Source organism: Egretta garzetta, unplaced genomic scaffold, assembly GCF_000687185.1.
Source record: "Egretta garzetta isolate BGI_Z169 unplaced genomic scaffold, ASM68718v1 scaffold287, whole genome shotgun sequence".
Lineage (NCBI taxonomy): Eukaryota > Metazoa > Chordata > Aves > Pelecaniformes > Ardeidae > Egretta > Egretta garzetta.
In genome coordinates this window covers 518,092-533,435 of record NW_009260435.1, presented here as the reverse complement: position 1 = coordinate 533,435, position 15,344 = coordinate 518,092, and the positions used below count along the sequence as shown (strand labels likewise).

The 15,344-nt window shown below is 51.6% G+C and overlaps 1 protein-coding gene and 1 long non-coding RNA gene across 4 annotated transcripts in view; both read left to right on the top strand.

Annotated features, from left to right (window-relative positions):
• Nucleotides 1-2,259, top strand: part of LOC118452802 — a 4,244-nt gene extending 1,985 nt beyond the window's left edge. Inside the window, exons 2-3 of the long non-coding RNA XR_004842645.1 lie at nt 1,238-1,507; nt 2,062-2,259. This is a non-coding gene — a long non-coding RNA (uncharacterized LOC118452802). The remainder of the gene's footprint in view (nt 1-1,237; nt 1,508-2,061) is intronic.
• Nucleotides 1-15,344, top strand: part of ZNF609 (zinc finger protein 609) — a 58,041-nt gene that overhangs the window by 5,425 nt on the left and 37,272 nt on the right. The gene's annotated exons all lie outside the window — the stretch shown is intronic.

Below are 15,344 nucleotides of genomic sequence, written 5' to 3'. Positions count from 1 at the left end.
GGAGGGTTTGCTTTTTTTTTTTTCCCTCCTCTCTCCTGACGAGGGTCCAGATGCGACGCTGCTGCAAACAAGGGAAAGGCAAACAGAAGCTGCTGGAGACTCGGCTCTTCTGAAAGGCCTCTCTGGGTCACGTGCGCTGCCATTTCGGGCAGTGAGGAAAGTGGATTCAGTCGTCTCCCTCTGCGGGAGAGGGGGGTAGAAGCCACCAGTACATTTTTTTTTTTTTTTTTTTTTCCCCCCTGTGTTTTGTCCCCCAAACACAGTATGGTTATGCCCTGCATGTGCTCCAAGGAGAGATCCCCTGCTATGGGTGGCCCAGTGGTGAGGGGATGTTGTAAGGTGGGGGACACCACAGCAGACGGGCCCCAAAGCTGGTGTGAAAATACATTTCTGGTTCTGTGGGAGGACAGCATGGCATTGGAGGTGGTGCTTGGGCCGTGGCTGGGAGGTCAGATGGTGGCAGAGGAAGTGGGGTGCCACGCCGGTGGCAGCTGCCGAAAAAGAAATACTCCCCCAGAATACATCCCTAGGTTGTCCTTGCTGCTGCTGTCTTGTCCAGCAGTTTGCAGTGTGGCTTTGGCATCATCTGTGCAGACCTTCTTCCCCTAAACCCATAGAGGAAGACCTCCATGGTTTCTTCAAGTGCCATTCCTACACTCATGCCCATCCCAGCCTGACCGGGGCATTAATTCCTTGACTGGAATCAAAAGACAGTTGCCTTTTTTTTTTTTTTTTTTTTTTTTTTTTAAAAAGCCATTTTTGGTGGGAAGGATGAGGTTTGGTGGTGGACGGAGGGGCGAGGGCCGGGGTGGAAGGATGGCTCTAGCCTGAAGAGGCGAGATTTGCCCAGAAGGCAGCAGCTCTGCTAGGTCCAAGCCCAACAGGAGGTGGCCGTAGACTCTTAGGAACATTTCTGTACATTGGATATTGCGCTTACTTCCAGTTTTGCTGTGGGCTTGGCCCCTACCTGATGGTGGAGGCAGCTCCTTGCACGTGGCTGTGGAGATGTGGCCACTAATCCTGTGCTGCCACTTTGTCTTGTCCTGCTGGTGAGTGTGAATGTCTCTGGCTCTGCCATGGCCTCGTCTGTCGCAGTGTCCCAGCCATCACCAGGTGCTTGCCGTCCCTTAGTGCTTGTCCTCTTCTCCTTTGCCAGCTGATGGTGGCATCAGAAAAGCAGCCCAGCGGATTCACGTTGTTCGGAGCTTCCAGCTCTGCTCTCTGTGCATCCTTTTAGGACTCCATCTCACCCTCCAACGGTGGCTCTTTGCGTCTTGTTCCTGTATAAAATGGTTCAAATGTGGTTTGACCACTGACCTCCCCAAGGAATGGCATGGGAGCGGGGAGCTGCCGTGCCAAGGGCTCAAGCCCTCGGCATGCCGAGTGCCTTCTGTGCTTGCAGAAAAGCCCAACACACCAGAATGGCTTTTCCCACCCTAAACGTCAAGATATTTGATGGGAGGCTTTGGCAAAAGGCGAGCTGCTCTGACCCGAGATCCCCATCAAGGTGAGGATGAAGAGCACTCCTCCGTGTTCGCGGTGGTGGTTTGGGACGCCAAGTCACTTGATGTGGGGTAAAGCCAGGATGGGGTGTTGCAGGCTGGTCCCAGCCTTCTGCTTTGAAGCATGCTTGTGATTTTGTCCCAGACATGACAGGTAGTGCCCAGCGTGGGTTTGCTTGTCTTGGGGCTGGAGTTTGGGAAGAAAACCTCCCAATGGAGGCGTTTTGGTGAAACCTCCCTTTACTTTATAGCCCCCTCTGAAACTCACTCCATCCATCCTTTTGGAGCTGGTGTTAATCCTGTATTTCATTTTTCCCTGGGATTTTTAGGGCACGTGGGAAGCCAAATGCTTGGGGTAGGGACCTGCTTGTACCAAAGACCCCAGGCAGAAGCTGTTTTCCTGCCATCCCAGCCCTGCTTCCTACCCCTCGCTCTGCCAGGCTCAGCTCTTTCCAGGGCACAGCAGCCGGCGCGGCATTGGCAGTCCAGGGAAGTGGTGGGGGATGCAGGCAGCTGCCGGCTCTCATGGGCTCCTCTTGCCGCGGTTTCTTTTCTCCAGCCACACTGGAATCAGCCGCCTCCAGAGCTGCTGACAGGGCTGTGTTGGGAGGCCTTGGGAATTACACCGCTTGTTTCCTTATCATCCCCGGACCCACCGCCTGGAGCCTTCTGCTGCAGGAACAAGGCAAGAAGGGGGCACGCAGCCAACATGTGTCAAGAGCTACAAAGGAGGAAATTGGCCTTGTTCACTTAAAACCGTGGGGTTAGTGTTTGAGTTTTGGCTCCTGCTGAGAGGTTATTTATATGTGGGCTTTTGGGTTTTTTTGGGTTTTTTTTGTTTTGTTTTGTTTTTTTATAACCGCTAGATGTAGCAGGCTGGGAGTTTCAGATGATCCCACCTCTGAAGGTTTTATAAAGGAAAAATAGCATCTCTCCCTGTTTGCTTTCCCGGCTGGCACCATTAGGAAGGACCACTTGAGGGGTGAGTTAGTTTTGATGCCCAACCCGTTGGCGTTGTCATATCCTGTTTAATAGGTCATCATGCTGAAATGCAGCCCCGTCTCCGCTGGAGCAGGAAGCAGGACCTGCGGCTCCCCATCAAGGACACGGCAGTAGGAAACAGAGGAAACATCTCCCCGTTGCCGAAGTGCGAGAGCGGAATGACAATGTGCTAATGAGAAGGCTGATGGAGGGGGGACGCTCCTTCTCAACAGGGTCCATGCACTGCTTCCTTGGCACGACCGAGCTGCAAATTGGCTCCCCCGATTCTTTGATTAGAGATTTTGATGAAAAGCCCGGCAAGTGATTGATCCTGCTGACTCATGGACCCAATTTCTCCTCCGATGGAGACAGTAACTGCTTGAGATGGGTCAGATTTTGAGGCTAACCAGCTCGGGTAGACTCGCTTGTGTTTGTTGCTTTGCTTCCAGGCTGGCGGTGGCTGCTTATTAGCCTAATGACCCCAGTTACCCAGCACCATTTATCTGCCTGAGTGAGATTTCTTTAAAGGAAGATTCATGCGTCTCGAGCACTGTGCGACCCCGAAGGCTTCAAAACCCGGCGAGCTGCTCCGGCAGCCCTGCTGGGGAGCTGATGCAGGGGGAGTGTGCCAGGAATAACCCACTAATGAGCAAAGCTACTTCTCCACCCAGCAGCTGGGGAGGCCGCTGGGAAGGGCTGCAGAGCAAAGCGGTGCCTGCTTTTCCCTTCCTCTGCTTTTGAAGGCTGGCTTGTCAGGGATTTGCCACCTTTTCCTGGTTTCTTGCAAGCACTGCGTCTTCCCTGCTGCTGCCTTCCTGATGTTTGCCATGCAAACACGGCGTGCATTGCTCTGTCGCTGCTCTTGAGGATGCTTCTGGCTGGAGCTGTGAAATACATCTTGCCTGTGAGTCCTTGTGTGGAGGTGGCCTCAACGATGTGCAGGGCAAGGGGGCACCCGCCTATTCAGAGCTGATGGCAGGCAGCACCCCCATGCAGGGGAAAAGACAGCTGGTGATTGCAGTGGACTTTTTGGGGTGACTTCTTGTGCTGTTCCCACCTCACAGTGATCAATGCCGGGGGCTGCAAGGGGAAAACCACCCCTGGCCCCATAGATGTTGAGCCAGTGGCTGGAGTTGGAGAGCTGGGGAGACGCAGCCCAGGGCTGGAATGAAGTCGCCGGGCTCTGAAATGATTTAAAGCTACCAGCAGCCTGATGATATGTTGTATTTGGTGACAACATCTGTTCAAGATATTCCTGTCCCTGTTACTCATTCCTGCCCACGGACAGATCAGGGAACTGATCTGATGTAAATACATGCGTTCAGGGTTTTCTGGGGTGAGCTCAGGTTGCAGGCTGGCATGGGTGGGCATGCCGTGCCACCAGCATGGATGGGACCATGGGCGACGGTGGTGTTGCCTGGGGCTGGAGTTGGGATGGGGGCTTTGCTGGGGCGATGATGTGGCAGGAAGGGGTCAGGACCTCTGCCTGGCCGCTGGCTTCTCCTGGGGCTCATAGTGACTTGGGCCAGCACCGCTCAACCCAGGAGGGCTCGTGCTGTCCATCTCCCTTCCTCCTGTGCCTCCTTGCCCCCTGTCTGAATGGTGCCAGCTCTGTCCCAGCGTACTGCAGACAGGATGAATCCCTTTCCAGGAATACATTAACCACAATGCTTTTATACAATGTGGTAACAGCGTGTGCTCATACCTGCTGATGTTTCCCCTGTGCTTGACACTGAAATTGGTTTAAACCTCAGTAAGTGTCTAGATTTATTTTAAAATATTGCCTGGCCCTCGTTCAGCTGGGATCTCTTGAAGTGTGCCACAATGAATAACATGGAGAGACAGCCTGCTCTGCAGGCTTAAGCTTTCATTCCAGTCAGGACATGGAGGCTGCCACGTTTTTACATCCCTTCAAGAGGGTGGGTGGGATAGGGTACAACTCAAAAGTCAAAAGACTTTCTGTCTGCCACCAATGGAACGAGAGGAGCTGTTGGGACTTTTGGCTGCCCTTCCTTGATGCTGGAGCCTCTGTGCCTTAGTGTCCCCCATCCTCTGCACATATCAGATGCTCCCCTGTTAGACACAAGCATGAACGCTGTCACAGAGAGCACCCAAGTACTCTGGGTGAGGAAGGCACCATTAACAGCTACAAATCCTGCAGTTGTGGTGTTGGGTTGTTTTTTTTTTTTCCCAAGGTGGAAAGTAATTTAATTCCAGGAAGCTCGCTCCCCCAGTTAGCTATGTAAATGCAATGTTGTGATTTTTTTTTTTCCCCCAGGTGTTATGCAGATGAACGGTGTTCCCAGATATCCCACACTCACTTGCTCCCCCCCTAGTAGTTGGGATGCAGGTACTCCTCCTGCGCTGGGAACAGCCTCGCTCATCTGTTTAACAGATGGATGTGGCTTGTTCCAGAGTGAACTGCATGGCTGGCGGCTGCCATCCTCAGGCTCACTCCTCAAGAGAGGACCCTGGAGCTGGGGCTCAGTCCTGGGTTCAAGCCTGTCGCCAGCCAGGCTGGAGAAGGAAGAGCTGCATCCACCTGGTGGTTTGTCCATGGATGGTGGTGAGTGGAGGCATGGGGTGTGTTGTCCGAAAGGGGCTTGTTCCCTGGGGAGGGCATCCCAAAAATAATCAGTACTTCAAAAGCTGGTGTTGATGCCAGGATGCTGCTCGCTGGCATGGTGCAGCGAAGGAGCTGTCATGTCCTCGTGGTTCCATGCTGAGAGCTGCAGCTAATGTGACTACACCAGCTCCAAGCAAGTATTTCCAGCTGGTGCTGCCCTGCCAGCTTGGGAGCCCAACCCACCCTCCCTGGCAGGACACACAACCCCAGGTTTCTGCTCCGGTCCCTCAGCTGCTGTGTCCTCGTCACCCTCCACAGCACAGACAAGAGAGGCCCTTTGCAAGGAGAAGGGACCGAAGTTATGGGAAAGAGGAGGGACATCAATGCCGGAGCTGAGCTCCAGTGGTTGAGCAAGGAAGGGAGGCTTGGAATAAGAGGAGGGAGCTGGGGCTGGGCAGTGCATGCTCAGGGACTGGGGGAGATCGCTTTGGAAGGCTGCAAAGGATCCTGTAAGGGGAGGATGGCTGGGCACCAGCCAGCTCTTTGAGGTGGTAACGAAGTCATCAAGCAGAGCTGGCGTGTGCTGGTGAAGCCTCTCTAGTCTGGGCATTGGGGAGACAAGCAGATCTATAGGATGCCTTGTAAGTGGAGGGGTGTTTTAGGGTTTTGAGTGCTGTTTGCTGTTCTGTGGCTTGGAGGGGAGGAAGGCAATCGTGTGTACGTCTCTATCTCACAGAGCCAGGGGGTTTGCTAACAGGAAGGTTTCTTTTTTTGCTTGGCATTAACATTTCAAGGTACAGGAACTCTTTTGGTATTTAGTGTTTCATGGTCCTTCAGACCGGCTATTAATACTCCGCATTCTGTGCGGGGTGAAGGGAGCTGGAGGGGCTGAACTTCGAAGGAAACCAGCCTTTTGGTAGAAACCCTACAGCCACAAGCAGAGCATTTTTTAGCTGCCCTGACCTGGGGGAAGAGTTAAAGCCCCTTGCTAGCAGGGAGAGTGGGTGGTTCAGCTTTTGGGCCATGCTCTAAAGGGAATGGATCTTGCATCAAAAAAGCAAAGGTTGCACGTGAAACCGTCCTCCAGCGTAAGGGTGACTGAACATGCCCATGGTTTTGCTGGGTCACTGCTTGGTCTGTTTGTGGAGGAGTCACGTCCCAGCAAAAGGCCCTGCTTTTGAGGGGCTCTCAGCCTGTTCTTCTCTCTGCTCCATCCTACAGACCAAGATCGCTGTTGGCGATCCCTGTGGTGGCTAACTCAATGGTGCTTGGACCAGCTTGTGTGCTGATCTCTGTAAGTGGGTTCTCTGTTTACCCATTCCCTCAAGGGTGTGAGAAGGTGCATGGCATTAAAAAAATGGAAATTTTGGGATTTCCAGGCTGTGTATCCACAGTAGTGACTTGGCTCCTAGCAGGAGCACCTCCCTCTGGTGGGGCCCTTCAAAGGTGGAAGATACCGTGCAGAGGGCAGCAGCAGATCTGGTTCTGGTTTTTCTTGTTGTATGAATGGAGGATGTTTTGGGGTTCCTGTTGCACCACCTCCGTACCTGATGCTCCCAGTGCCTTGAGCCCTGGGGTCAAATGCAGGGAAGAGGCTCTCCTCAGCCGCTCTTGGCCGGGAGAAGAGGATGGGTGAGATGCACCACATCTTCATGGTGTCCTGATAGTCTCCAGCCTTTGGCCGCAGGAACAAGAGCGACCAGATTTGCAGGTGCCTGTTGTTTCTGGGCAAGAAACCAATGGCTTCATCCTCTAGGCCACGGAAGCAGCTGGATTTTCTGGACAAGGAGGGGGAATCCAATTTGGCACAGATCCCAAGCTGATAGCACAGGGAGCCCGTGATGAGAGGCTGGCTCCTCTTTTGAAGCCATTGTCATGAAGCGGAGCATGTGAAGTTGGGGCAGGGGACCAGGGTTTTGTTAAATTGGACATTTCTGGGCACAGAGAACTGTGTTATGGTGCCATGCTTTGCTCCTTACCCACCGCTCTGCTATTGTGCGTTACCCAAGAGCCTTTGGGAACCATCCTCATCGGTCAACCCATTTCAAACATGGTTCTAAAGCAGTGCCCAGGGAGAGGTGCCTCGGCAGCCCACGTCGACCAAGAGATTCCAGCCTCCTGCCAGCAAGCAGGGCCATTAAAAACCCAGTCTCCTCTGGGAGCTGATGGTCTGGTACAGGAGATGGGAAGAGAATCACTTTCAATTTCCTGTTGATCCTAAGGAGCCAGCGTGGGAGACTCAGATGGCCTGGCTGTGTTGGTGCCTATTACCTCCAGCACTTAGTGCCACTCTCAGGTCTGCTTTACTTCTCAGTTATAGGAAATCAAATAAAGAGAAAACCACTTAGGATGATTTTAATCAGAACTTGGCAGAAGAACTTAAGGAAACCCAAGAAATCTCACTCAGCTTCATGCTGAGATTGCCTATGAATGAAAAGGGCAAAAACAGGGCTGGGACTCAGGTGGGTTAGGTTTCTTCTGGCTGGTTTAACGGGATCATGTTAAGGGTTCCTGCCTCCCCTGGGCTGAGTGAGAAGAAGGAGAAAACAAGCTGCCTTCAAGGCACTGGAGACTTTGCTGTCAGCTGGAAATGAGGCCAAGCACTCCGGGAACAGTTGATGAAAGTCATCCCAGACCTGCTGGAGATGGCTGGTATGGCTTGGGAGGAGAGGAGTGCTTAATTTATAGTAACAGTGGCCTTGCAGATTGGGACAGTAGTGTGATACGGTTGGATTTCTTCAAGAAGTTGACCTTGACAGGCTGGAGGAGTAGGCCCATGCGAACCTCCTGAAGTTCAACAAGTCCAAGTGCAAGGTCCTGCACCTGGGTTGGGGCAATCCTTGCTATTGCTGCAGACTTGGTGGGGGTGAATGGGCTGAGAGCAGCTCTGTGGAGGAGGACTTTGGGATGCTGGTGGGTGACAAATTGGATGTGAGCTGGCAATGTGCGTTTGCAGCCTAGAAAGCAAATAGTCTCCTGGGTTGCATTTAAAGAAGTGGATCCGGCAGGTGGAAGGAAGAGGCTCTCCCTTCTACTCCACTCTCGTGAGACCTCACCAGGAGTACCGCATCCAGCTCTGAGGTCCCCAGTGCAGGAAGGACATGGACCTGTGAGAGCAGGGCCAGACGAGGGCCAGGAAAAAGGTCGGAGGACTTGGAACACCTCTACTGTGGACAAAGGCTGAGAGAGTTGGGCTTGTTTAGTTGGAGAGGCTCTGAGGATACCTTACTGTGGCTTTTCAATATATAAAGGGGGCTTGTAAGAAAGCTGGAGAGAGAGTTTTTACCAAGACCTGTGGTTGCAGGACAAAGGGCAACAGTTTTAAATGGAAAGAGGGTAGGTTTAGATTGGAAATAAGGAAGAAATGAGGGTGGCGAGACACTGGAAGAGGTCATCCAGAGAAGCTGTGGATGCCGCGTCATTGGAAGTGTTCACGGTCAGGTTGGACGGGCTTAGAGCAACCTGGTCTGGTGAAAGATGTCTCTGCCCATGGCAGGGGCTTGGACCTAGATGATCTCTGAAGGTCTCTTCCAACTCAAACCATTCTATGATTCTAAATTGTTGATGGTAATGGTAAATGTTGCTGGGTACGGAAAATGCTGCTGTGAGGGTCAAAGCCCTCATGCATTCAAAACCCTCTGGGTTCAAACTGAGGCATGTGTGAGGAGTGTCTCCTTGCTTGGACAAACTTGTTGCTGTGATGGGAAATTCATCTCTGCTCTCCAGACCCTCGCTTAGAGCTGACGGTGAGTTTCCCATAACATCTTCTCAGCTCGAGTTTTTCATTTTGGGGTTTGGCTCAGTTGTACTTCTGTAAATTGTTATTTTGGAAAATCTGATTAAAAATCTATTGAGCGGTACGAGTTGCTTGACCATTTAGGGGAAGGAGAGCTGCAGGAGTGGTTCTTGTGTGCATGTCCTGCAGATGGGTAACCCAAACCAGCCTTTATTTTCTGATTCCAGGCGAGGTAAGCATGTAGTTTTGGTTTATGAGTGTGGGCCAGGTTCTGCTGAGCAGAAACCCCCCAAAGTTGTGTTTGTTTGTAAAGGGCTCTTCAAGACTGTGTTGTACCGTTGCCTTTTGTTTTATTGATATTCCAACATCTGGACTGTTTTGCTAAATGCGCTTTCATCCAAGAAGAGGTTAAGGGAGTGAGAACTGTTCTGATAAAGCTGCCAAAAATAATCTTTGCTTGAGACTAAGTACTGCTCTCAGGACTTTCTCTTGTAAAACAATTTGTGGGTGAAAACAATGAACAACCCTGGGAAGACCCCAAATGCTCCAGCTGGTCTTTCCTGCTGGGGGTTATAGGACTATAAATTCTCCGTGAGAGTGTTTGAGTTTGTCACGTGCTGCGTGAGATGATCTAATAGTGGTCAGGGAGGTTGCAGGAAATTGTGGTTGAGGTGACAGAATCCTTGAGAGGAGAGATCTGCATGCATGTGGTCGGGTTGATGGGAACAGTCGAACCTGCTAATGCACCCATCCACCTTCATCGCTTCCCGCTATGGATTGCTTTTGCTCCTTCAGGATGCCGTCTGATCCTGCCACAAACCAACGTACTGAGCCTGATAGCTGGCATAGCTTTAGGTGTTGAGGATGCAATGGATGATCGTTAGGGTATTGTATGAAGAGCCATCTGAAAAGTAAGTTGGTGCAGCATTGGAGTGTTTGGCTCTCGGCACCTGGGAAGTGCAGAGCTAAGCTGAGTGCAGCAGCCTTAACTCTGCCCCCTTCATCATGCTCCTTCTGGCAGTGTTTTCACTAAAAATCACATGTCCGTATGCTGTGACTTTGTTTGACAACTTGTGCAGTAAAAAGGAGCTACGCTCCTTCCTTGATGAGATGTGTAGGTATACACAGCATGTGTTATCCGAAGTGGTGTGGCCATGAAACAAAATACGGTTTTGATGCCATCTGCTTCATAGGGGCAGAGTTAGATCCGCTGGAGGAAGCTTAGTGTGCTCCCCTGCCTTGCATGGGATCAGCCCTGGATTTGTGCTGCACCTTGCCTCTCCCAAAGGATGCGGGATTGCTTGTTTTGGGTCAACTCGGTTAATTCACAATTAACTGAACACGGACAACTCTTAACGCACTATTAAGAAAAGCATGCTTGTAGGAGGACTTTCTTCTGAACCTCTTGCTGGTGGCTTGTGTATTGCATCAAGCCTTAGCGTTCATGCTTTGTAAGTGGGACTTTCCTGGTGAGAACATTAGTGGCTGTCATGGCCCTTTGAGTAATACACAAAGCCAGGCTTTGACCATGCTGCCACTCAAGTTCATTTAAAATGACCAGCGGCTTTGGAGGGAGCAGGAGGGAAGGGTGAGTGCAACTAGGGGATGACACCACCACCGGTGAGGAGAGGATTAAAGTCATGACCGATAGCCTTGACTCCATAACCAGTTTTGATACTAACCTGGAGGAGGTTGCATCGGTGGGACAGCGTGTTCCTTCTCAGAGGCTTCTCTTGGCTCTAGGAACATGAACTCGGAAAGCACCATCAGGCTTGGTGGCTCTGCCCATAGAGCTCCTCCATGTCGGCCAGGAACCACTCTGGCTCCTGCCTGGGATTACAGGGAGTGGGGCAGGGCAGGGAGCCTGGCTCTGGAGACTTGCTGGAGGACTCCAGCTGGCTTGTCACCCGAATTTGTAGGGACTTAACTGACCTGTCCTGGCACCGGTGTCAGATTTATTGCTATTGGCAGGCAGTTGCCTAAGTGCCCGGTGCAGCTTCTGCAGCTCTTGTGTTCCTGGTGTGGCAAATGCTGCTTGCTTTTTCTGGACCAAAATTCCAATCTCAGCGTAGGGTTGCTTGTTAGGCTTTTTTGAAAGTCCGGTACTGCGTATCTCGACACTTCATCTTGTTTCTCATGGAGAGGTGATCATGCAGTATATATTTTTGAGTGAAGTGTGATCGAATTGGGGAAGATTTTTGTCCTTACTCAGACCTTCTCTGCCTGGGGGGAAGGAATCTTTTATCCGTGTATATTTTTCATGCGCACATTAGCAGTTTGTGGCCTGGGCTTCACATGCCTTCTGCCCTAGTTGCTGGGTAGTTTTAGCCTGGTGGTGTTTTGCTGTGAAGACACTGGAGCTCTCCAGGCTTCACCTTGCAGAGGAGCTGCTTTTTGCAGGGGACAGGACAAGGGGATTGCCTTGGACTTGCAGCTGGATCTAAAGGATCATCCTTGAATCAGAGTGGGATGCGGGATGCTGTCATGTGGGTGTGAGTGCACTACCTGGGGAAGTTGAGCTTGGCTCTGGAAGGTGGTAATTTCAGAACAGTGGTGTCTTACCTGCAGGTCTTTGCCCCAATGTCTAAGCCTGTCTTCTTGTCTCTGGCTGCGCCAGCGCCTCTGCCATTCCCTCCTGTTGTCCTTGTGGGGGAAGCAAGGGAACTGGAGGAGCCAGGTTTGGTTCCACCTTTGGTGTCGGCGGTATCTGACTTGCAAAGCCCTTCGGACAGGTTGTGCTTTGAGATGATGCACAGTGTGCAGATTTTGTATGGAGGTGCTGGATAGGGATTCGTTGGTAAAGGAGGCAGGGCAGCCAGGTAAAACACCCCCTTAGAGCAGGACAACCTGCTCTGGGGGGTCCTGCTTGAGCAGAGGGTTGGACCAGATGACCTCCAGAGGTCCCATCCAACCTCAACCATTCTGTGATTCTTTCGCATGTGCTAGTGGTTCCATACTGGAAGGCTCTCCCACCAAAGCCAACTCATGCACAAAAGCGGCAGTGTCAGGATGCGGGCGTGTGCCGAAGCCTGCCTGCATCTCAAGATGTTGCTCTCCCCTAAGCTGGGTGTGAAGAACAGCAACCAGTGCCCTGGACCAGTGAAGCTTCATTTCTGTGGCATTTGGTAAACCGCAGCTGTGCTGACCAGCTAAATCGTCCCAAAATGAGAGTTTGCATTTTCTTGGCTCCTCCATAAATCTGTCCGGATATCAGAAGTGGACTGTTCCACCTCCTCTGCCACATTGTTGCCTGCTGTCCTTGTCGAGCATCCTCTGAGTGCCTACACACAGCTTGCCTGTTGCTCAGGAGCTTGCCACGACTCTTTGTACCCTTATCCTTAAGAGCTGGGTTGTCCTGAATGATGACAGGCTGAGATGTGAGGTCCTGCCTTCCTCCCTGCTGCCCGGGGGAAGACTGCAGCCATGATCTTCCTACTTGATGGCTCCTACCTGGAGAAGGGAGCAGGGTACATGGAGACAGGAGGCAGCACTGGGGTGATGTTCGGCTTTGGGATCTCCAGTCTTGCCTGTTGTCCTGAACTGCTTTTGGCCCACCCAGATTTCAGGAGATGGCTCTCTGGACACAGTAGATACTTGGTTGTGATCTCTTGGAAGATGGAAAATCTCACAAAGTTCATGTTCAGCCTGAGCTCGGGCACAGGAAGTTTCCTGCCTACTTGCGTGAGCATTGGAACTTTGCTGCTACACTAGGAGGTGTCCTGCCTGCTCTTGGCTACCTCTTCCCACACTGATGCTCAAGGGTTTGTGCAATCATGTGGGGAACTGGGTCATGAAAATGATCCAATTAAAAGCTATGCCGTGCAACACCAAAAGCAGGTTTTAACCAGGCAGTTTCCCAGCGCTGCACAAATGCTCGTGTTAGTAAAAGAGGGCTTTGGGCCAGGGTGGCCATGGTTGGAGTGTGGTGGCATGGTTTTGTCTGGTGGTGGTGTCGGTCCATGAAGACTTGCTGAACGTTGCCTGTGTTGGTAGGCAACCCTAGGGACAACAAACTTGACTCCTGCTGGGATTTTGGCTGGTGAGGCTTCGTTTTCTTCCCAGAGAACCCAGTCTCACTCCCCTGTGTATGGGTTGACTTTTCAAGGCTGCCATAGCTCGTGGAGGCCCTCCTTGCCATGGTTCCAGTAGGCTCCTCCTCTCCCAAAGGTGCAGCGCAAAGGGCTGTGGGTGCAAGAGGAAAATGCCAGAGCTACACCACACCCATGCCCATCCTAGCTGCCTGGGGCGAAGGGGGTTGCCTTCAGTAATCCTGACTAATCCTATAATCTGTATTAGCACTGATAGGTATTAAAGCAGCAGATAAGGTTCAGACCATGGCTGGGAGCTCAGCGATATCCCCACCCTCTTCCAGCTAAATCTGTGCTGATTGTGCTTTCTCTTAAGGGGACCGTGCTCGTTTGCTGAGCAGCTGGAGTGGGTTGAACCGGTAGATTAGCTGCTCCCCATGAGCATGCCCTTGTTGCTGGGCTCCAGCCTGCCAGACAAGTCCATCGATCTGTCTACATATGTTCCTGGTGACCAGCATCCCGTGCTTGCTGGAATGAACCCTTCCAGCTGCGTGCACAGCTGAGCTGGAGCAGATCTGCTGCCTCCTGCTTTTTATCTGTTACGTCCACTGAGATATAAGCCTGACTTGGCTGTAAACACTTTGTGGAGCTCTTAGACAACAAATGTGAAGCTTTCCTGGATCAGCCAGTGTAGCTGATCCAAGGTTCCTTGCTGCCTGCTGCTCTGTAGCAGGATTTCCCTCCTACCCCATCTCCAGACCAGGACTCCCACCACTAGGTCCTCCTCCTCCAGGCCTTCTGCACCTCTTCTTTTTGAGCACCTTTACTCATGACTGATGGCTGTGATGTTCTCACTTGTACAGCACTTGGGCATATGTGGTTCCCCAAATGGTCCAGTGCTCTCCCATGAAGGTGGGACTCCAGAGCTGTCCACCTTATTTGGTAGACAGCAACCGAAGGTTGTTAATGCCTGGAAGAGCAGCTCCTCGTTGAGTTCACTATGCAAAGCAAACAGTCCCTGTGGTTTTTGCCATCGTAGGCTCATTCTCCCTTTCTCTGTCCTCTTCCAGCTTCTTCCCATCCTCATGGGATTGCTCCGAGTTTGCCACCAGTTCCCTCATCAGCAAAGCCACAGTTAATCCTTCTCTTAAATCCTTTAAGCTGTCAGCAAACAACCCCCTTCTTAAACTTCTGGCACGCAAGCTTGGCTGGGACGAGCCTGGCTCACAACCCCAAGGTTTTATTTTTGTTCCTGGATCACCAGCTCCTGGTCCCATTTTTGGCCGGCACTGGAGGCTCCCCCCACTGTCGCTGTGGAGCAATGGCTGGCTTGCTTGTGTGTGGCCTAGAGTGATATATTCTAGGTGTAAAAATATTCAGGTTCTTAATTACTTAATGACAGGTTCCCAGCCTGTCATGTTGTTTGAAGTCGCGGGTGAAGATTTGTTGCTTAGATTCAATGTGGCTGAGGCCTCAGCTCTCTGAGGAGCCTCCTGTCCTGCGGGGCAGCATGTGTTGGCCTTGCTTCTGGTCTATGGGCTGGACATGCAGCCAGGGGGACCAAAATGGGCTAGAAATCTAGAATAAAGCTTTTTTCCATAGGCATGCTCACCCCTCTACCCGAATCCTCAAATCTTTGCGTAGCTGTTTCATGCTGAATGATGAGGATGGTGCATTGACAGTTTGGCTCTTCCAGGTTCGTTATTCCTTCAAAACACAAGGTTGTGTCATTGGTTTGGGCCATATTTTTCATCAGTGATTAGGTTGGGTACTTCAGTTCTTGCATGTCTTCTTTTGGAGGATCTTTGAATATCCCCTCCTCAGAAAATCGGCATCCTCGAAGGCATTCGGCAGAACCCAAGGGAACAAAAAATCAGTGAGCGCTTCTCAAAGTCTCAACCTGTGTGTCTTGAGCTTCTGTCCTGTGTAATTTGGTTTCTCTCTTAAAACTCTGGATGAAATACGCTTTGAAAGTTGTGCGATTTGCATTGCACTTGCTCTCCAGAGCTGTGGAACAAGCACCCACAAACCTTTCCCCACTCCTGATCCCAGGGGGAGGAAATGCTCCAAGACTCCCTGGGGAATATCAAATGGCGTCTTGCCGCAGAGTGGCTGTGTCTGGGAATTACTTGGTAAAACAGAAGGAAGAGAAAAAAGGTCAATACAGTGTTGGCAGCCAGCAGCTCCAGGAGCCTGCGTCCTTCAAGCTGCGATGGTTCAGCTTGGTGACTCTCGGCTGTCTCAGGTTCTCAGCTTATCCCTCTGGTCTGGCAGAGGAAACAGGATTTGGAGGAAAGGCTGTATGAAATTTGAATTTCTGAAAAATTGGTTTCTTTAAAAGAAAAAAAATCAGCATGCTTGTTAGCACAGACTAATTGTGAAAGCCATGCAGCTTGTGAGAGGGGACCTGTGAACACCCTCTTTTTGCACAGGCTGTTTTGCTGCTTGCTCCTCTCCTGGCAGCGCAGGGGAAGGGACCGCTTAGCTCCATGTTCAGGCAGTGTCTCGCTGGCGGCTGGATTCACGGAGCA